Here is a 21,458-nt window from a genome sequence, read left to right as displayed (position 1 = left end):
AGTACATACTACATGCACACTACATGTATTTATAGCAATGTTTTTGTTTTACTTAAATAAAGAATCATATAGAACATTGAAGTAATTTACCACGACACAGCCTTTTTTTGTATTCAAACACCTTTGGCTTCTTTTTTTAGAACAGTTTTTGGCGAAAAAAAACCCCAACTATTTAAAAAAAAAAATATTTGAATGATTATAATTTTAAGCTTTAATGAACGTTTGAAGTTGGAGAAATCGTATTTACTGGAGGCTGACATGATGTAGAACTCTTTTGTATCAAAAACCAAAAAAAATAATTATTTTGACGTCGCACCATCTATTCCGGTTTGGTTTACATATACAAATGAATGTACACAGTGCTCTGAATATAGTTAACGCTGGTTTATGCCTTTCTGTTACTCAAATAATCGACTAAACAAAATTGATAATGTTTGAGTTCACACGTCAATCTAAAGAATAAATACATGTATCATTGTATGCATAAATATATGTTTAAGTAAATGACAGCTGTTAATCTGCTAGCATTCAAAGCTGAAAACGACCTCGATTAAATTTTTTATTCCAAGTCAAGTTCTTCGCTAACTGAATAAATGTTATAATTGTAATCGGGATGTTTGAAAATCCTTCTTTAAAGTCGGAATTACCATGTGGAAATAACGACGGCAGACATTTTCTATGATACTTGGCATCTGTTGACAATTTCAACATTTACGCGCAGATTTCTCCGCCACTAACCTTCGCTTTTAGAATTCAACGAACATGCTCCATTTGACGTTAGTTCGTAGTTTGCAAAGGTAAAAGAACGGTCTCAAATCAATATTGCTTCAAATTTTCCAGAACGTGTCATTTAGAGCGAATATCATGATTTCGCGTTCCAGCAATCGGCGACGAAGGCAACACCGGCAAATCCGGCGATGCCTGTTAAATGGAAAGCACCCCAATACTGATGTTATGTTGATAAGACAAACCGGAATAGATGGTGTGACGTCATAGATTAAAGTTCAATGGCAGCCCCTATGGCGGCGGGAAATTTAAATTAATTAGGGTACCCCCCCCCCCCCAAATTAATCTTCCCCGTTTGATAACAAAATCTGTTCCTTGTTTACAAATTAATGTGTAAAGTTTACTACCAATCTGTCGTGGTATTAAAATGTATGAAATTTGACGAAAACGCTAGTGTATGCATACAATGTACAAGTACATGTAGTTTTTAAGGTGTAAAGGCAGATAAATCCAATTTCTTTACGTCACCGTTTACAAATTATGCTTGTTTTATTGTTGTTAGGTCCTTCATGGATTCATGATTCACAAATAAACTCTATTCTATTTGCACGATCAGATCGAAGAGATAAATAAACAAAATTTAAATTTAACTATACCCCAAATATCTTCTTGACATAGATAAACATGTCAATGGGAAAAAAGTTACAACTTACAAATGCGCTATCAGAACTTGAAGTGCACACAAGTCATGTCATGCAAAAAGTTCCTAATTTATTAAATTACTTTATCAATCTTTTATAATTGAAAATAAAATTTAAAAAAGAGAAACAGACAAATCGTATACATGAATATTTATTGAATTTGATATAAACCAGTCTTGGCAATATGCATGCATGTGTACAGATCATTTATCCATTTTTCTCTTATTACAATTAATTTAAGGTTCAATATAACACAGACAGTCTAGATAAAAAAAATTACCTCATATAATGCAGATCAGTACCATTAGGAAAGAAAATTCCTCTCGGAGGAAATATGGACGCAAACAAAATCTACTTTCGGTTTGACAATCCTCGATCACGCCCGCCCTGTTTACGTACGTACTGTTTACGTAATTTGATCCCCACATTATTTAAAATGTTTATAAATGACCTACCATCATATTTACATGGCTGTATTGACTCTATATCATTATACTCAAAAAACATAGACTGTTTAATGTATGCTGATGACATAGTAATCTTTTCATCATCACCAGAAGGACTTCAGCAAAAATTAAATGCTTTAGAGAAATATTGTGATGACTGGGGTATGCAAGTTAATTCCAATAAAACAAAAATTATTATATTTAACAAAGCTGGGAGAACAATAAAACATAAATTTAGTTACAAAAATGTCAATATTGAATGTGTACCAAATTACAAATACTTACTAGGCATTCATTTCGCAGCTTCAAGGACTTTCTCACTGGCTAAGGTGGAATTACACAAAAAGGGACTGAAAGCTTAGTCCAAACTACGAAAAGACTTCCTGAGTCTAAACCCCGGGATATCGACTAGCTTAAATGTATTTGACCACACTATAAAGCCAATTTTACTTTATGGCTCTGAAATATGGGGAATCTTTAACGTCAATAACATAAAAATAAAACAGTCTAATGATATACTGATACAACAATGTTATAACAACTTAATAGCTAAAACTTTACATCTCAAATTTTGTAAAACCATATTGGGGTTGAATAAGAAAAGTATGAACCATGCTTCACTTTCTGAACTAGGAAGATTTCCTCTACATTATAATATTGTCAATAGATTACTAAAATATTGCTACAGATTAGAAAATTTAACAACAGAGTTTCCTCTATTAAAAGATGCATTTCTATGTAGTAAAGAACTTCATTTCGCCCAAAATACAACTTGGTATTCCTCTATTGAAAAGCTACTAAACATTCTTAATATTCAAAACATTATGACATATTCTAAAAAAGACTTTGTTTCTTCTTTAAAACAATCTCAGACTAAAAAATATTTGATGGATTGGCAGTACTCAAATGAAACACTTAAAGATGGTAAACTTGTTACTTATTTATTTTTGAAAACTAACTTCAGACTGGAAAAGTATTTAACTATATTAAGACCTGAATACAGAAAGCCAATCTGTAGACTGCGGATATCAGCGCATAGACTTTTTATTGAATCGGGCAGATATAATAACACACCTAGAACAGAAAGAATATGCAAAAATTGTACACTTAATAAAATTGAAGATGAAGTACATTTTCTTATCCAATGCAGCAAATTTACAAAAGAAAGAGAGGAACTATTTGATTTAATTTCATCTAAAGCAAAACATTTTACTAGTTTAGAAGATAAACAAAAAAAATTATTTTGGATTCTAAACTGTGAAGAATTAGATATAATAAACTCTGTTGGTAAATTTTTACAAAAGGCATTGCCTTAATTTGTATTCCTAATCAAATATTGGTTTTTATTTTTTCAATCATATGATAAACTATTTCAAATTTGTATGTGCATTTGTATCTTGACATATTTATGTATGGTGTTTAACATAAATATATAGAAGACACTGTATTGAATGTATGGAAACATACATAATTATACATATATATATATATATATATATATATATATATATATATATATATATATATATATATATATATATATATATATATAATAAGCACAAACATTGCAATAACTCTCAAATTGACATATACCTGCCCATAGTGAATGATAAAGATATACATAAAGCACAGAGAATATATATATATATATATCTATATATAAATCTTTCAATCATCCAGCTCTTTCCCTCTTGTATATGTTTATTGAATGTTTTATGTTCATTGGATATTGTATGTCAACAGTCTTCATGTTGGCCCTTGAGGGCCCTTAATTGGTTAATAAAGAAATTGAATTGAATTAAATTTAATTGAATCGTACCGATGAAAAAGATTGCTGTTACGGAAATGGCCGAGTAGTTACGATTGGTTGAATGAATTAACGGGTCGAGGAGGAGGGTCAACTAAAGGAAAATTTCATCAAACTTGTATCTCAATTTGTTGGCGTAAGAAACGTGTTAAAAATTACAATATTTAAAGTTGATAATTTTATTGATCAAATTATGCCTATGTCTAGCCTATCAGTTTTACCTAGAAACAATCAAATCTGCATTCCAAGATACGTGTACATTTGTAAGACATTGTTGTCTAGATTTGAGGTAGAAAATCAATAGCAGTATTACTTTCATCATAATTGATTTATCATTCTGTGTTAACTCCCCCTACGTGTCGCTTTAAAATCCCAACTCGCCGGTGTTCAATAGTCGTACCCCCAAATGTGTGGTTGTATACGTGTGTAGGTACATGTACATATTCCTGGCACTCCGGCTCCCTCCCACATAACGCCCCCTCGTGCCAACGAAAGATATGAATATAAGTTGTAGAACTTGTTTATCATATAAATCGTTGTAACATGTACATTGTAGAGCAATAAAAAATACTTCCGAAAATCGCGAGATTAATTACCTAATGCAACTTTCTTTCAGATTTTTATATTGCTAAATCACTTGGCACATATTTATTTGGTTATGAAATGGGTTATTGGAGAGAGAGAGAGAGAGAGAGAGAGAGAGAGAGAGAGAGAGAGAGAGAGATGTAAACAGATAGCCATGCTATGACCTTGAATTGCTAGTATTACATATTGGTCACTATGATACTTAGGTATACCTAGGTACTGTGCACTGAATGGTGGTAATGATAACTAACAGAATGAACTCTGTGACTCTTGTAGCACTGCGTAGTATTTCTAAATGATGTTATGAAACCAGGTGAATAATACGGGCATAATAATATCCAAATTGAGAGTTTAAAAACAAGTGTCATATTTGGCGATTATGTGTCTGCAACGAGTCATGTATTGTGTATTCTATATATTAACCTTTGTAACTTTTATGCTATGTATGAATGAATGTATTATGAGTAAGTGATGCCTCATAACTAGGTGGGGGACTCCGAGACTTAGGACTCGGAGACTCAAATCCTGCATCCGTACTCTTTGATTGGCAGTTTTGACGGTTTTGTTACTTTATTTAGGAATAAAATATTAATCTTAATTTTGAACTCTAAATGTTCACTCATGATCGTCGTAAATGGGCCGAACTAGTCAGAACTCTCCATCATAAGTAAAATCTTATATATACTCATGTGAAATGAGGTTTAGTAGACTCTTTGATTTGGGCTGCTTTTAGTTGATGTAATTCTAACTGTACGATCACGATTGTTAATAAACTATTGGTCAAAGAAATACTGGACTTCGTAGTTTGAGTATCATCTCCAGAAGATAACAAGTTTGAAGGCTTACATGAACTTTCTTGTTGCCAGTGACCAGGACTGAGCGAAGTTCAAAACAGAATAAGGTAAGAACCATTTCTATATGTCTCTTATAGCTAACTTTGTCTAAGCAACCAATATGACTACAGGTGATGGGTTTAATAAAAAAGAATTCCAAAATCAAATGGAGCAATTAGAAAAACAATTCGCGGGGTTGGGTCAGAACAAAGAAAATAAAGGGCAAGAAACAGGTCAAAAGTCCTAATAAAAAGAACAGATTAAACAAAATACTTTTGAAACATATCATGATGCTAGGCCGTATGAAATTCGTGAACCTCGACACCGAGTCCCAAATCAGGATGATGATAAAGATTTTTTCATTGGTCAAGTTAAAGCTATAACAATCGCACTCTCAGTGCCCCTATCTTCTGTGATAACTCCTTTTGAGGGAGATGCTCAAACATTTAAACAGATGATAAAAGAAGTTGAAAAGTACAGTGTTATGTCTGGGAAACAAGGTCATGAGATCCCCATGCTTGCATACATAACGAGTAAGGGTTCAGTCGGGGATTATATTAAAAGGTATTTAAATGAAACAGATGCGTCTGAAGAAATCCCATCTTGGAACGATCTTAAGGAATCCCTTAAAAATAGATTTGCAGAAATAACAGATCCCGAACACGCGTTAGCAGTAATGCGTAGGACTCGACAAAATTGAAATGGAAGTATTCAGTTGTTCTCCGAGAGACTATTGCAAATCGCAGAAGACGCCTACAGTAATGACAGACTAAAAGATCCTTTGGTACAACAACAGTTAGTAGATATCTTTTGTGACGGGTTGACATTCGACTACCTCAGAATGAAAATTTTGCGAGAAAACCCTAAAGATTTAGAATCCGCAATTCAAATAGTAATGCGAGAACAAAATCCGAGACAGAGACTAGCGATAAGAGGGTCTAATATGACAGAAATTGTACAAAGTAATGACAACAGACGAACTCTTTCAAATTTTGATACAACTCTTCCCTTATTAAAGGATAGAGCAGATAACCTTACCTCAATAGAAAAAAGGCATGTAGAACCAATGGAAATTAACCATGCGCGAAATAGAAGGTGTTTTAAATGCAAACAGACGGGTCATAGAGCTCGATTTTGTCCTCAAAATAAACCCCAAGTCAAGTCCCGTCCTCAAATGAATAAACGAATCAGTCAAAACAAACCCGTCTATAATATAGAGCAGAAACCCCGTTCGCCTGTGGAATGTTGGAATTGTGGTAAAGTATAGGTCTTGTGCGTGCAGATTGTTGGAGCTCGCATATGTATCAAAGAGCGCAGCAAAATTGGGGCAGACCATCAAATCGTCAAGGCCGAAAATGAATTTAGCGACCAAGTAAATAAGGGATTATCTCAAAATTTCAAATCTCACTCTTATTTTGACAAACAAAAACAGGAAAACTAAGACGTTCTTCCTTCGTTGAAGCCCGAAGAAAGAACTTTAAACAAAGACCTACATATGAAATTAATTTTACTAACAACCCCAGTAGCTGTTTATTAAAAGTAGGTAAAAATAAATTTAGAGCTTTGGTAGATACGGTAGCAGCCGTATGATAATCTATTGCCCCGTCCCAAGTTGTTTAATAATGACATCCCCTCTTTACAAGCAGCAAATGGCAATTCTTTAATTGCGATAGGGTATGCAAATATTTCTTTTAAGATTTCAGGATTAACTGTAGACCACAAACTTTATGTGACAAAGGGACTCAACCGAAACATGATTCTCGGTCGAGATTGGCTCAAGAAAGACAATGTTCGTTTATACTTTGATCTTGGACTCATGCGTATTGATGGTAAAGTATACGCGGAACTTAAAGAAGATTTACACATCTCAACTGTTGTAAGAACACCTAAGAAACTTATTATGATACCAAACACGGTGACTGTATGTTTTTATGGAAAAATAAATAACAATTTTCCTCTTGAAAAAAATGACTTGGTTGAAGTGAACAGCATAGACAATAACTGCATTATGGAAGACCCAGGACTATATTTAAAAGACGCCGTTAGTATAGTTCGAAAAGATAAGAAAGTTCCTATGATCTTCGTTAACCAAACTAACAAAAATTATAAAATTCCAAGAGGCTACATAGTAGGACGAATTACCGCATTAAAACAGAAGGAAATCTCAGAAATACAGACTACTCAAGACACAAAAGAAACAATTGATGTACCTAAAAGATTTGAACACTCAATCAAAAGACTTCTGAGCAAAAACAATGATTTATTTGCAAAGAAAGACAGTGATCTTGGAGTTACTGATACTGTTAAAATAAAGATAGAAACTGGAGATCACCACCCAATAAAGAACAGACCCTACCGTGTACCCCTAAATAAAAGACAGATAATTGACAAGGCCATACTGGAACTGATGGACGCAAAGATAATTGAGAGATCACAATCGCCTTGGTCATTTCCCTTAGTAGTGGTGAGGAAAAAAGACGGATCAGACCGGATGTGCGTCGACTTTAGAAGTTTGAATAAGATAGTGAAACCAGTATCATTCCCGCTACCGTTGATTGATGACATCCTATGTTTACTAGGTAAGGCAAAATATTTCACTGCACTAGACTTAAAGGGGCATGGTCACGATTTTGGTCAATTTTTTTTTATGTTTTTATTATTTACAATGCTTTAAAAATGCATTTCTAATGATGAAATGAAATTTGAGAGTCTTTCGTAGAGTTATAAGCAAGATACAGGGCTAACAATTCTTTGTCCTGTAAACAAGGCTCGTGCCCTGTTTTTGTTTACATAGGTTCCATATACCAGTAAAAATCTTTTTCCAGCTTATTTGTCTATCTAATTATTTATTTTAAGCAAAGATATACAATTCCTAACGTTTAGCACATTCATTTTAGGTTTAAAACTGAAATGTTTACTTCAACGTTCAAAATGTAAACAAACGCTTTGTTTACATAGCGAAGAATTTCAAGCTCTGTAACTCGCTTATAACTCAACAAAAGAGACTCAAATGTCGATTGCTTATTAAAAATGCCTATCTGAAGCATTGTAAATATTAAAATCTAAAAAATAATTTTTGACCAAAATCGTGACCATGTCCCTTTAAAGAGTGGATATTGGCAAGTGAAATTAGAAGATTCAAGCAAAGAAAAAAACGGCCTTTGCATGTCACAAATGACTATTCCAATTCAACCGGATGCCATTTGGGTTGAGTAATGCACCGGCAGTCTTTCAGGAGCTGATGAACATAGTTCTTCAAGGACAAGAAGAGTTTGCTATCGCATATCTGGATGACATTCTTATATTCTCAGAGACATGGGAAGATCATCTTCGTCATATTCAAGACGTTTACAATCGCCTTGGCGTTACACCTGATTCAAAGAAAGTCGAAGTTATAAGAAAGTTACCAGCGCCTACTACAGTCCGAGAAGTTCTTGGCTTTATAGGTATGTGTAGTTATTACAGGAGATTTATACCGAACTTCTTTAAGATTGAAGAACAATTGATTGACTTAACCAGAAAGTATGCAAGGTTTTAATGGACACCATGTTGCCAAAAAGCGTTTGACTTTATTAAAGAAAATTTAACTGTAGTGCCTTTGCTAGCATATCCAGATACTAATAAGCCGTACATCCTGTACACCGATGCCAGCGACAATTGTATTGGAGATTGCCTCACCCAAAAGACAGATAGATAAGGGAGAATATAAGTCAATATATTAATTATCCCACAAGCTGAGTAAAACTCAAGAAAAGTGGTCAACCATAGAAAAGGAGACATTTGCAATCCATTACGCCCTTCAGAAGCTAGACCATTATTTACACGGTGCTCAGTTTACTATAAGAACAGACCATTAGCCGCTCAAGTATATCTTAGAATCTCCAATGCAAAATAAGAAAATTCAACTATGGGCGTTAAGTATTGCAGGATATAACTGTAAGGTAGAGTAAATAGAAGGAAGATTTAACTGCTGTGCAGATCTCTTATCCAGATTACCCACAGTCAACCTCGAATGTGAAGAGGAGGAACAATCAGAGCATGATGAACCAGATGTTAAGGACAATTTCTTTGAAGTGAACGTACTTAACTCAAATGCCTTTTCACCTAAGAGATTGGCCAGATGTGAAGTTAAGCAACTCGACGAATTGGTCAAACCCTTTATTGATCTACCAGAAGAAATCAACATCAAATAAAGTCAACAACACGATGAGCAGATCAAGAAACTGAAGAATCGGTTAAATAAAGGGACAGCAACGGCAACCGAAGAAAAGAAGTTTCTGGAAATTGATGGTTTAATGTACTATCTTTCAGCTGGAGACTCAGAAGGCCCAAGACTTCGCCTGTATGTCCCACGTGAGTTAGAACTTTTAGTAGTGCAGCAGTATCATAACGGACTTGGACATATGGGAGTAGAAAAAACATATGACGTATCCAGACAAAAGTACTTCATACCAAATTTATACAAAAGGTTATATTCCTATATAGAAGGATGTGTAGTATGCCAAACGAGGAGCAATAAGAAAAATCAACCTCCACTTCAAGAGACAGATATACTACCTTTTCCAATGGCTATAGTAGGACTTGATCTATCAGGACCATATCCAACATCCATGTCGGGAAACAAGTACATAGTTTCTTTTATTGACATTTACTCTGGCTTTTCCCGTTCCTGATAAGTCAGCTGACAACATAGTACATCTTATCTTAGAAGAAATATATCCAAGATATGGCTGTCCTCTTCAAATTCTCACAGACAACGGAACAGAAAATGTGAACAAGAAAGTGGAAGAAACTTTAAAAGAATTGAATATCAACCATATCAAAACATCTTATTACAACCCTCAAGGTAATGGTAAAGTAGAACGATTTCGTAAAAATAACAGACAACGCTCAAACTTCGGATATTCATCTCAATCAGACGTTGGCAGCCATTCGTTTCCATCCTAACGACTCGTCAAGGTTTTCCCCATATTACCTTATGTACGTACAACAGAGATGTCGTATTACCTCTTGATACGTTAATGACACATCGAAGGAGATATGCGGGAGAAGATCAACACAAGATCGCCCTTCAAGAACAACATAAAGCTTTCCTGCTAGTACATCGTAATATGAAGGAAGAAGAAACAGAAAGCTCAGGCCGATAAGAAAAGCAAAGATGAAAATTTTCAGGTAGGTGACCCGGTCTACCTTAAGAACAACAGAAGACAAAATAAGGTAGATAAAAAGTGGCTACCATTTTATCGAATCATAGAGCAGAAAGGACCAGTTAGTTTCGTGGTGAGAGATCAATTGACTGGATTAACCACCAAATGCCATGCACGACAACTAAGACTGGCAGACATTTCGCACTGGCCCCTTTCACAAACTACTGAAGATGGTAGAAGAACTCTAAGAAAAACTAACTATGTGGTGCCACCAGAAGATGAATCGTCGTCAGAAAATGAAGACATGCAACCAGAACCATTGGAAAGAGCTATACGAGGGTTGTTCGGAAATTATTGAGACAAATCGATTATTTTCTTTTCTAAGTGACGAATTTTGGTGAAAATTGGCATAGACACTGAAGAAACACCAACAAATGATAAAACAAAGTAATATTAAAAGAATATTTAATATTTTGTTTACGACATTAGATAAACAAGTCGGTGGTCGGGGTACCCGGCGCAGCCTTGAACTCGGAGATTAAATACACTTATACATCTACTTTATAAGTGTCCGTAGAATTACAGTTAATAATAAAAGAAATCAAATTAAATATTTTCATTTTGCTATTCTTTGCGACTAACTGTTGATAAAGTTTCACTGATGTTCGAGTTGAAATACGGATATGGTACACATATATTTACCAAACAATAAAAATCTGACAACGACTTTACATTGAATTTTGACGTCAAGGCGGCGCAACGAAAACCATTAAACTGGTGGAAATCTCAGAAGAAGACCTTTTAAAGCCACGCAATTGCGTAAAAAACTGTACGATGACAAGACAAGGTATAGAACTTCAGTTCATCATATTTTTTTCACTGATTGTTTAACTAGAATTAGGCCAAAGGGATTAATAAACAACTTTTGACACACTAACTGTTGTCAACAGTTCTAAAATATGTAAAAAAAAAAAAAAAAAAAAAAACGACTGCAGGAGACATTCACAGTAATTAGACTTTCGGGTAAAAATAACTCGATTTTTTCTCAAAAAAAAAACAAGAATGAGAGAAAAAGTCAATGATGACATCTTGAAATTAAAACAAAGATGAGAAATTAAGAATAATTCTTATTTCAGTTCGTTTGTAAGGTGTTTAAAACACGGGAGCAATAAGAAACGTTAAAATGACGTTGCGAAAAGTTTGCGGTTGCGCCGGGTTACAGGACGAAGGCACGTTGGTCAGCTTGCTAGGAATGATCTATTCATGCCATGAACAAGAAACTTTTCACATTGATAAACTCTATCCTGATTTACGTTTTGGTAAAATTTCAAGAGTTTATCTTTTTTACTAAAAGAATAAGAGAAAATGTCTCAATAATTTCCGAACAACCCTCGTACAGTCCAAACAATGGGAAAGAGAAGGATCTTCAGACGAAGAGGATATTCCCCTAGTAGAACTTCATAGACGTATAAGAGCTAAGAAGATCAAGGATGATCAGCAGTATAAACACGAGAACGATCAGACCGTAGATTCAGAATCGGATGAGACCCATGAGTCAAATCAATGTGATGAAAATAGTGGTCAAAACTATGAAATACCCTTAGATAACCCAAATGTACCCTTAGATGAAAATATGGAAATAGATGAAATAGCCCCTAAAGTAGGTCTAGGCTTCCAACCAATCCCTAAACCCCGTAAATCTAATAAACAAAAATTTAAAGAGGATTGTTTAGTTGTCTTAAAACAGTTAGTAATAGGGTAGATAAAGTATCCTTTATTTTCAGATGTCAGAATCTGAGTTATTGGAACTGAGATTGACGCCCCCTAGTGAACTTTATATCAAAATAAAGTTTGGAAGAGTCCCATTGACAGCAACCTTAAACATATACAGCCATTATTTGAGTGATACAGAGCCATACACTGATATGGTTATGATAATCATTAGAGGAGAAATCACCTCCACGAGCGTTAGGAGGGAGGGCGTCAATCGAAACCGAATGTAGATGTAAATAATCTTGAATAAGCTTAGCTTTGTATATATTGCACGCTTTTAAAAAGGTATGACAAGGTGACCCCCTGTCTCATTAAAACATGTATTGAGATACGCCGACTAGCAAAGGCGGACATAACACCTCGGTTATTTATATAAATCTGCGGGGTTGATGAGATTTAACATATACTCGAAATACATGAGACAGCGACTATGTAAAGAAACTATAAAAATAATTTTTGTAAGTGAATAAAGATAACTGGTAAAAACAATCAAATTTTGCGATCGACATCTTGAGTATAAGACAAGGTTGTTCAGGTTTTCATGGTTTAATATCTTAAGCCTAAAGATATTGAAGCTTTTTATTATGAATTCACTTACGGCGGAATTTCCAGTAAGTAATTTGCAACCCATGAAATCCTCGTCTTGGGTCGGAAGTCCCTGGATTTATGTGTGTTTAACTTTGGTAGTAACAATAACGATAGTACTTTGTATTAAGAAACGGAAAACTATTAAAAAGTGGGGTGGTATATGTTGTGGTTGCTGGACAGGTTGTCGAAAAAGGGGTAGTGACGGAGCTATCATGGTGTCATTTTGACCCTCAAATATATTTTTCTATTATTGACCATTTCCTTATAATTTATTATAAGTTCCACATAATTTATTATATCTTTAATTTTGAAAACTTATATTTTATATTTATTGACTTTAATCAATTTTACATAAGATTTACTTAGATAAATAACTTGAGGCCATCTGTCGATAATTCACACGCACAGTTGTTAAATCAATTAGTGCCATCCGAGCTAATTGAATATATGCTTTTAGATTTGTCCTTCGAAGACATCCGCTGTTTTTATAATTACGTAATACGCATTGTATCGCAAAACCATCGTGTCAATCCGCCTCTTTGATGTAAGCAATGAGTGAATTTTTCTTTACAATTCTTTGTATCAATTAATGGCAAGAACAACTCAATGCCAGGACAGGGGACGCTACAGGGTTTTGTCCGATCACTTTTGCGACGGACTCCAAATAATAAAGAAGTGAATTTTATATTGTCTCCTGTCCTGTATTTCAGGTAATGTAGAATATTTGTATTTGAATTATTTTTACTTTGTACTTTAACATGTTTAACTTTGCACTTTAGAAAAAGTGTTCATCACTTCATGATGAAAAGCTTTTAAACAATTATCTGTTTTGACAAATAATTTTAAGAATGTCATCTTTTGATTTTCACAATTTCATTCAGAAAGACAAATTAAGTTCTAATTTTTGTAACAACTCACATAATGGTATTTCCTATTCTTAAATCAATTTTACAAACCACAAGTTGTAACTTAATTTTTAAAGTTAAGACTTTTTCGGATATTGCATATCTGTCTTTTACGGGTTTCTAATTTAGCCTTGTAAACAAAGCGTGTTGTGTAAACGCGCAGTACATTGTGCTGCTTTTCATATTTAATACTTAACGAAAACAAATATGCAGAAAGTAATCATGTAAGTAAAGTTATTTTTGTGATATGTGGTTATGCTTTTTATGATATATGTTGATAACTTGTAAATCAAGAAAAAACTTCAAAGACTGTCAGGTTAAGTGGAGCATTTTGTACTTTTGTTTGATGTGCAAAAGAAATACTGATTAGGGTTTAGATTTTGAGTTGTAGTATGTTTGTATATAGTATATTAGATTTTAAGTAAAGCTGGACTAGGTGTGAAAGCTTTGATAGGCACCCCACCCCCACCCCACCCCCACCCCCCTGTAACCGGAAGTCATGATCTTGTCTGGTGTTGACTGGAAATTGTTGATGTAAACAATAACATGTGATTTTCTATTTTTGGTCTGTTGCTTTCAATCCCCTCTCATAGCCAAGCATAACTATTGTAAGCTAATTCTCCCCTTTTAAGATTAATATTTCATTTTGATTTTATTCATTTATTTTCATGATAAAGATATATAGTAAACATGTTATTGTACCTGATATGAATTGTGTGATTATATAATGGTGTTTTAATTAACACATGAACTTTTCTGTGACATCATTATGCACATTCATTTTAAATATGCAGTGTACCATTGTTTTATATCTTTTATTGTGTTTATAATTGATTACACACTTTTGCGACGGACTCCAAATAATAAAGAAGTGAATTGTATATTGTCTCCTGTCCTGTATTTCAGGTTGAATATTATTAGTTATCACCAGAGCCCCAATCACACGGTGATAGAGCGGTGCGTATTTTTACCCCAATGAACCCCAATGATACCCCGATGAACCCCAATGATACCCCAATGAACCCCAATGATACCCCAATGAACCCCAATGTTACCCTAATGATACCCAAATACACCTCATGATACCCCTTTGATACCAAATGATATCCCAATGAACCTCAATGATACCCTAATGAACTTTGAAATATTAATACCCTAATGAAACTAAATGTGTGCATAGTTAAAAGATCTTCCGCGCAAGCGTGTAAATAAACATCGTACAAGTATATAATTAATATCAAAGGTTTTTTTTCCTTTTTTGTTTTTGTTCATTTTTGACCGAAAGTTTTCTTAATTCTTCTTTAAAAAAAAACTATTCTTTAAAATTAAAATAAAAAATCCAAACCATGGCTGAATATTTAGAGCAGCTGGCAGGGTTTTAAAAAATCCACACTGAAATAGATGATATATACAATTTGTTCCAAGGTCAAATTTCTCTATAATTTTTTATTACTGTCCCAAATAAGAATTTGAAGCAATTGGGGAGCAAAATTAAAAAGCAATTGGGGAGAGGGGGGTTATCCCATTCAACTTTCCCGTTTTCTGCATTCATCGTTTATTCGTAAAGACGTAGAACACAATCCGTTCATTGTTTACAAATAAGTATAAATATTAACTACCAATCTGCCGTGCATATTCAAGGGTTTCTGATCCGCAACGCTTCTCAAAAATCGGTTTATATATAGCGGAGCGGATCAGAAACTCTTGAATTGGGAAGATGTCTGTCATGGTATAAAAATGAAATTATAAAACGCTAAATAAATACAATACTTGTATAAAATATGTAGAGGGTCTGATTTTTTAAAAAAAGTTTCTTTTAGGTAATTTTGTACAATGAATGTACATGTATATATTAGAGAGAGAGAGAGAGAGAGAGAGAGAGAGAGAGAGAGAGAGAGAGAGAGAGAGAGAGAGAGAGAGAGAGAGAGAGAGAGAGAGAGAGTTAACAGTGTACAATATTATTAACATGTAACATATACATGTACCGTATGTAAATCTACGTAAGATATTAACAAAAAATATTTTAAAAATATGAAATTCTCTCTCAGGTTCAAAACTTTCAATAAATATTGAATATGAATAGATTTGAAGTTATCATTTAACTTAACAACGGTATAAATTTGAAATAGGAAGGTTTCTTAAAGTAGAAAAGTTTTATGCATTTTTCTCGAATATTCGAAAAAGCAGGGCAAACCAGAACGAAATTGAATAAAAGGAGTAATGTTTAATAAATATTTTGATTATTACTGATTTTTCCAGTTTTTAATTATTTTCAATTACATGTAGTTTTATATGCAGTATCCTTGTTGAAGGTGTATTTTGTTATCAAAGCATCAGGGTTGTCATGCCTCATTAACAGCTGTTGATCTCCCCCAATTAACGAAAAACACGGTTAGTGACCTTTTTCTGGCACTCTCTCTCTCTCTCTCTCTCTCTCTCTCTCTCTCTCTCTCTCTCTCTCTCTCTCTCTCTCTCTCTCTCTCTCTCGCCATACATATCTAAATCTTAAAGGGGTTTCCTCAATACATAGATTACATACGGAATAAAAATGTAAAAATTATTCAGCAAGGAACTGAAAATTACTCTTGAAAATGCAATTATGTTTTACATCATTCGAAAAGACTATAATTGTAGCTAGGCTAAAGAGTTTTCTATATACTTTCTTTAAACAATAAAACATCCAACATGTTTACCTAACTATTAAATTAAAATAAAATTTAATGTGTTTTAAAAATGCTCAAATTATGTATTTGAAACAAAAAGATGAATTGGTATCAATATGAATTAATATATCTGATAAATAAAACCCAACATATGTAAAACAAGAATGAGGTATGTTATAACCAATCTCCATCACTATTACATGATCATGATACATAATACAAACAAAAACTCATCTACACCCCAATCTACAGTGGCAACTTTCTACCACTTTCACCCCCTTTACGCTACCAACAATATACAGTTCTAAAATAATTGTATGTGCAAAATGACTGAAGGAGACATTTACAGTAATTTGACTTTCGTGTAAAAATAACCCGAAATTTTTTCCACAAAAAATCAAGAATGAGAGAAAATGTAAATGATGACATTTTGAAATGAAAACAAAAGATGAGAAATAAAGAACAAGTCTTATTTCTGTTCGTTTGTAAGGTGTTTAAAACACAGGAGCAATGAGAAGCGTTAAAATGACGTTGCGAAAAATTTGCAGAACTTGCGCCGGGTCACTGGTCCAAAGCACATTGAACAGCTAACTAGGGATGATCTAATCATGCCGTAGACAGAAAACTTTTCACATCAATAAACTCTATCCTTATTTAGATTTTTGTGAAATTTCAAGGGTTAATCTTTGTTCCTAAACGAATAAGAGAAAATGTCTCAATAATTACTGAAAAACCCTCGTATATGGGTCCGCTCGTATATAAAGCACTAAAAATGGCTAGCGACACGAAAAATTGAAATTTTGAAAATTCGCGTTGTTAGCCATTTTCAGTGATCTATATATTCAACTTACTAGCATAGCATCTATACATTAGACTCGACACGTTAAAGGTGCATTGTGTTATTAATATTGGGGATATGTTTTGTATAATTTAATACATGTATACAATGTACTTTGATAATGTTTTGGTTTTTTACGAGACTAGAGGTACTGCGAGCAAGCTCACAAATGAAAATATCAAAACTGAAGTCTTTCTCTAATGGAAAAGAATCGATATGTCTCTTTTTCTTAAAGTTATGTTGAACTATCACAAATGACCAAATCTCCAATCAGGACATAATTACAGGTCACAAACAATCTTTGAGTCAAATTTTAGCTTTAAAAATTCTAATCATTTCCCATTACAAGATATCATGGCCCAGTCGGTAAAAAACGGCACGTAGTTGAAATTTCATTTGTGTAACATGTTGTTACATAAAATTTATTAAGTGTATCAATTATGAACATACTAAGTGTCATTTGGGTATTTCAAAGTTCATTGGGGTATCATTGGGGTTCATTTGGGTATCATTTGGGTTCATTGGGGTATCATTGTGGTTTATTGGGGTTCATTGGGGTTCATTGGGGTAAAAAGACGCACCCGTAAACGTCACATAAGAAAAGTTCTTCCAAAGACTCTGTATTTTGTTGTGTGAATCCAGAGAAATGGACCTCTAGTGAAATTATTGAACTTGAATCAATCCCGAAAAACACTAGGATTCAAGAGAAATCCCGACGGAGCGGAAGACTCGAAACTCGCAAATTGACCAGTAACACGGGGACAATTTCGATCAAACCAGCACAACAATTACATGGAGAGGAGAAAAATGAAGAATCTCCATGGACCAAATACTATAGACCGGACCCAGAGCTGGCACGTAAATACCTGGAAGAGAAGGCCGCGATGTCTACGCAACAGAGGAACGCAGGAGACGCTCCGCGAGAAGTCGCCTCGCCATCCGCGCCGACCCTCTATCCACGGGTGCCGATCATGGATGAATAATTAAGCTGCAGCCGCGAAGAAGTTGTGTATTCCTTATGAAAGAATTGTGAAATTTAGTGAAAATTAAAAATGTGAATTGAGACGTCACGTGACGAGAAGGTGGAAGGACGCTTTTCTTCTAGCTCCCGTCTTTTTGAAAATTTTGGAAGTTTAATAACTTCAAAGTGAAATTTTTCATGAAAGGTGTATATAGTGTGAATTATTGTGATGTGCATTATTTATGTGAATTTCAAATTGCAACTTTGTGTTTTGTGAGGGATTTGTTTACGTATTCATACGAACAACTCGGTGAGTACCTACTCACTACCCCTTGCAATTACTATAACAAACTTGAACTTGCAACTGTAATATATATCGATATTACTCTCTCACTGTGACATGGATAAAATGTCGAAACCAGTCTTTCTAAAAGACAGTGAGTTGCCCAAAGACAGTAGTAAAAGAATTACAAATTTTGACTTTTTAGATGCTATAACTGTTGCTGTCGGGGACACGGTCAAATGCGTCCAGCTTGACCGTGACCTCTGGCGAATCTATCTGGACGAGAAACAAAGCAGAGATAAACTCATTATTGAAGGATTTGACTTAAACAATCAGCACGTACGAGTATACGACTCCAATCCATACTCAGCAGGCCTTACTGATCCAGAAGATCCGGTCCTTAAAGTAACTATATGCGGCGTTCCACTCTCTGTGGACGATTCGGCCATACGTGACATGCTTAAAAAATTAGGAGTACATCCTAAGAGCGAGATCAAATACGAAAAAATTAGAAATCCTACATCCAATAAAATGACCAAAGTATTAAATGGCAACAGATTTATAGATATATATATATGTATATAGAACCACTTGAACAAAACAAGGCCTTGCCTCGATTCAGTTACTGCGCAGGTCTCAAATGTAAGATCTTCCATCGCGGACAAAATGTCGAAAAACCACATAGTACCTGTACCAACTGCTGGGAAACTGGGCACTCTTTCAGGCTATGCCAGAATATTCCGCGTTGTCTCGACGCAAACCGTGCACACAAATCCGAAAGCGTGGCCAGGGCAAAATGTTATGGGCAAGCTGCTGCAACGTGTTGCAGAATTCTTTCATGCAAGCTCACAGCATACAAGTTCCCGGAACAGGAAAACCACAGTTAACAACGCCAGCAAAGCCAACCAGAAAGACCTGGATGGGTATGTTAAAAAATCAAGTAAATCCAGCAAATAAACATGTAGACTATGGCTTGTATTAAGTTTTCATCTCTGAACTGTAGAGGGTTAAATAGTTATGATAAAAGGGTTATTCTATATGATTGGAATTTTATTAATGAATATTGAACATGACAACAATATTATTACTTTAGTAAATGTATACGCCCCAAACTTAGAAAATCTAAGAATTAACTTCTTTAAAAAGGTTGCTAAATGGATATCACTATATGCAATGAATGAAGAAAATTTAATATTTGTTGGTGACTTTAACTGTAGCGTACAAAATGAAAAAGATAAAAGTGGGAAAATAGTCAGGGAAATAATACAGAGATTTGATTTATATGATATGTGGTCGGAATTAAAACCCGACAAAAAAGGTCTAACGTGGTGTGATGGCAATGGGACACCAAAAAGTCGAATAGATTATGTAAAAGCGAGCGAACACTTTTGTTATACTCCAGAGAACATATTTTTACGCAAAGCTCCCAATTTGAATGATTGCAGACTGAGTAATCACCTGTCAATAGTTTTTAAGTTTAGAATATCGGGTAACACAAGAGGAAAAGGCTTTTGGAAATGAAATGTATCTGTTTTACACGATGCAAATTATGTTAAAACAATGAATGACTTTTTAAACAACCTACCAGATGAAATAGAAAATGAGATCAATCCGCATATCAAATGGGATTTAATTAAGATACAGATAAGAAATTTAAGTATAAATTTTTGTAAACAAAAAGGTAAAACAATAAGAAATAAAATTCAATCGATTGAAAAGGAAATTGAAAAAATTGAAAGTTCTGATTATGCACAAATTAATGTCAAAAAGAAGAGAGAATTAGAAAACGAGTTAGACGAATTATACAAATATAAAGCGAAAGGCGCACAGATCAGATCGAGAGCAAAGTGGATCGATGAAGGGGAAAGAAATACGTCCTACTTTCTTAGGCTTGAAAATAAACACCAATCTCATAATGTAATCAATAAGGTAGATAATAATGGACATATATACACTAAAACGGATGAAATTTTGAAACAACTTTACATATTTTATGATGATCTCTATTCGAGCAGACGCGTCCCAGATGCGCATATTGAAAACTACTTAAGTGAAATAAATCCTGAAAACAAAATATCAGATAATTGAAATTTTTCCCACTTTAAAAGAATGTGCCGAGGCAGTTTACAATATGAAACAAAATAAATCTCCAGGCAATGACGGTATACCAGTAGAATTTTATAAAATGTTTTGGAAACACTTAAAAACATATTTTTACAATGCTCTGAAACATTCTTTCGAAGAATGTGAACTTTCCACAACACAAAAATGCTCAATTTTATCACTTATATATAAAAAAGGTTCTCTAGAAAAAATAGAAAACTACAGACCGATCAGTTTAACTAATATAGATTACAAGATCATAGCTTGTGTCTTTGCTAAAAGACTACAAAAAGTAATGGATAATATTATAAATGAAAACCAAACAGGGTATATCAAAGGTAGATTTATAGGTAATAATTCTAGACTTATATTAGATATTCTAGAGTACTGTGAAAATAATAACAAAGATGGCATATTACTTTTCGCTGATTTTCAAAAAGCCTTCGATTCGGTTGAATGGAACTTCCTATTTAAAACACTACAAAAATTCAATTTCGGGCCGAACTTTATAAAATGGATACAAATACTTTATAAAAACCCATGTTTTTATGTAAAAAATAATGGCTGGCTGTCACGGAAATGTAGAATGGAACGTGGAATAAGACAGGGTTGTCCAGTATCAGCCTTATTATTTTTATTCGTAATGGAAATATTGAATCTAAAAATACAGAATTGTGGAGATATAAAAGGGTTCAAAATCAGTTCGTTAGAAAAAGAAATTAAATGTATACAACATGCTGATGATAGTACATTTACATTGGAAGATCAATTATCATTGGAAAATGCGCTAAACATTTTAAAAAAATTTGGCAAAATGTCGGGCACAAATTTAAATATGACTAAAACGGAATGCATCATTTTAGGACCTCTTAGAGAAAGATTAGATCGCCAAACACACGTATATCAAGTAAGAATAAATAAAGATACTTTAAAATGCTTAGGTATATATGTTGGACTAAACAAAAATATATGTAACGAAAAAAATTGGATATGTAAATTAAAAGAATTTGAAAAGATACTGGATTCGTGGAGATGTCGAAAGCTTACTATCTTCGGTAAATGTCAAATTGTAAACTCGATTATTCTATCAAAAATCATT

General features: G+C 33.9%; 1 protein-coding gene across 1 annotated transcript in view; it reads right to left on the bottom strand.

The window, feature by feature from the left end:
• LOC128175723 (uncharacterized) overlaps window positions 1-21,458 on the bottom strand; it is an 85,111-nt gene that overhangs the window by 21,125 nt on the left and 42,528 nt on the right. The window lies entirely within an intron of this gene.

This window comes from Crassostrea angulata, chromosome 3 (genome assembly GCF_025612915.1).
Source record: "Crassostrea angulata isolate pt1a10 chromosome 3, ASM2561291v2, whole genome shotgun sequence".
Lineage (NCBI taxonomy): Eukaryota > Metazoa > Mollusca > Bivalvia > Ostreida > Ostreidae > Magallana > Magallana angulata.
The sequence above is the reverse complement of the archived record's forward strand: the minus strand, read 5'-3'. Positions and strand labels throughout refer to the sequence as shown.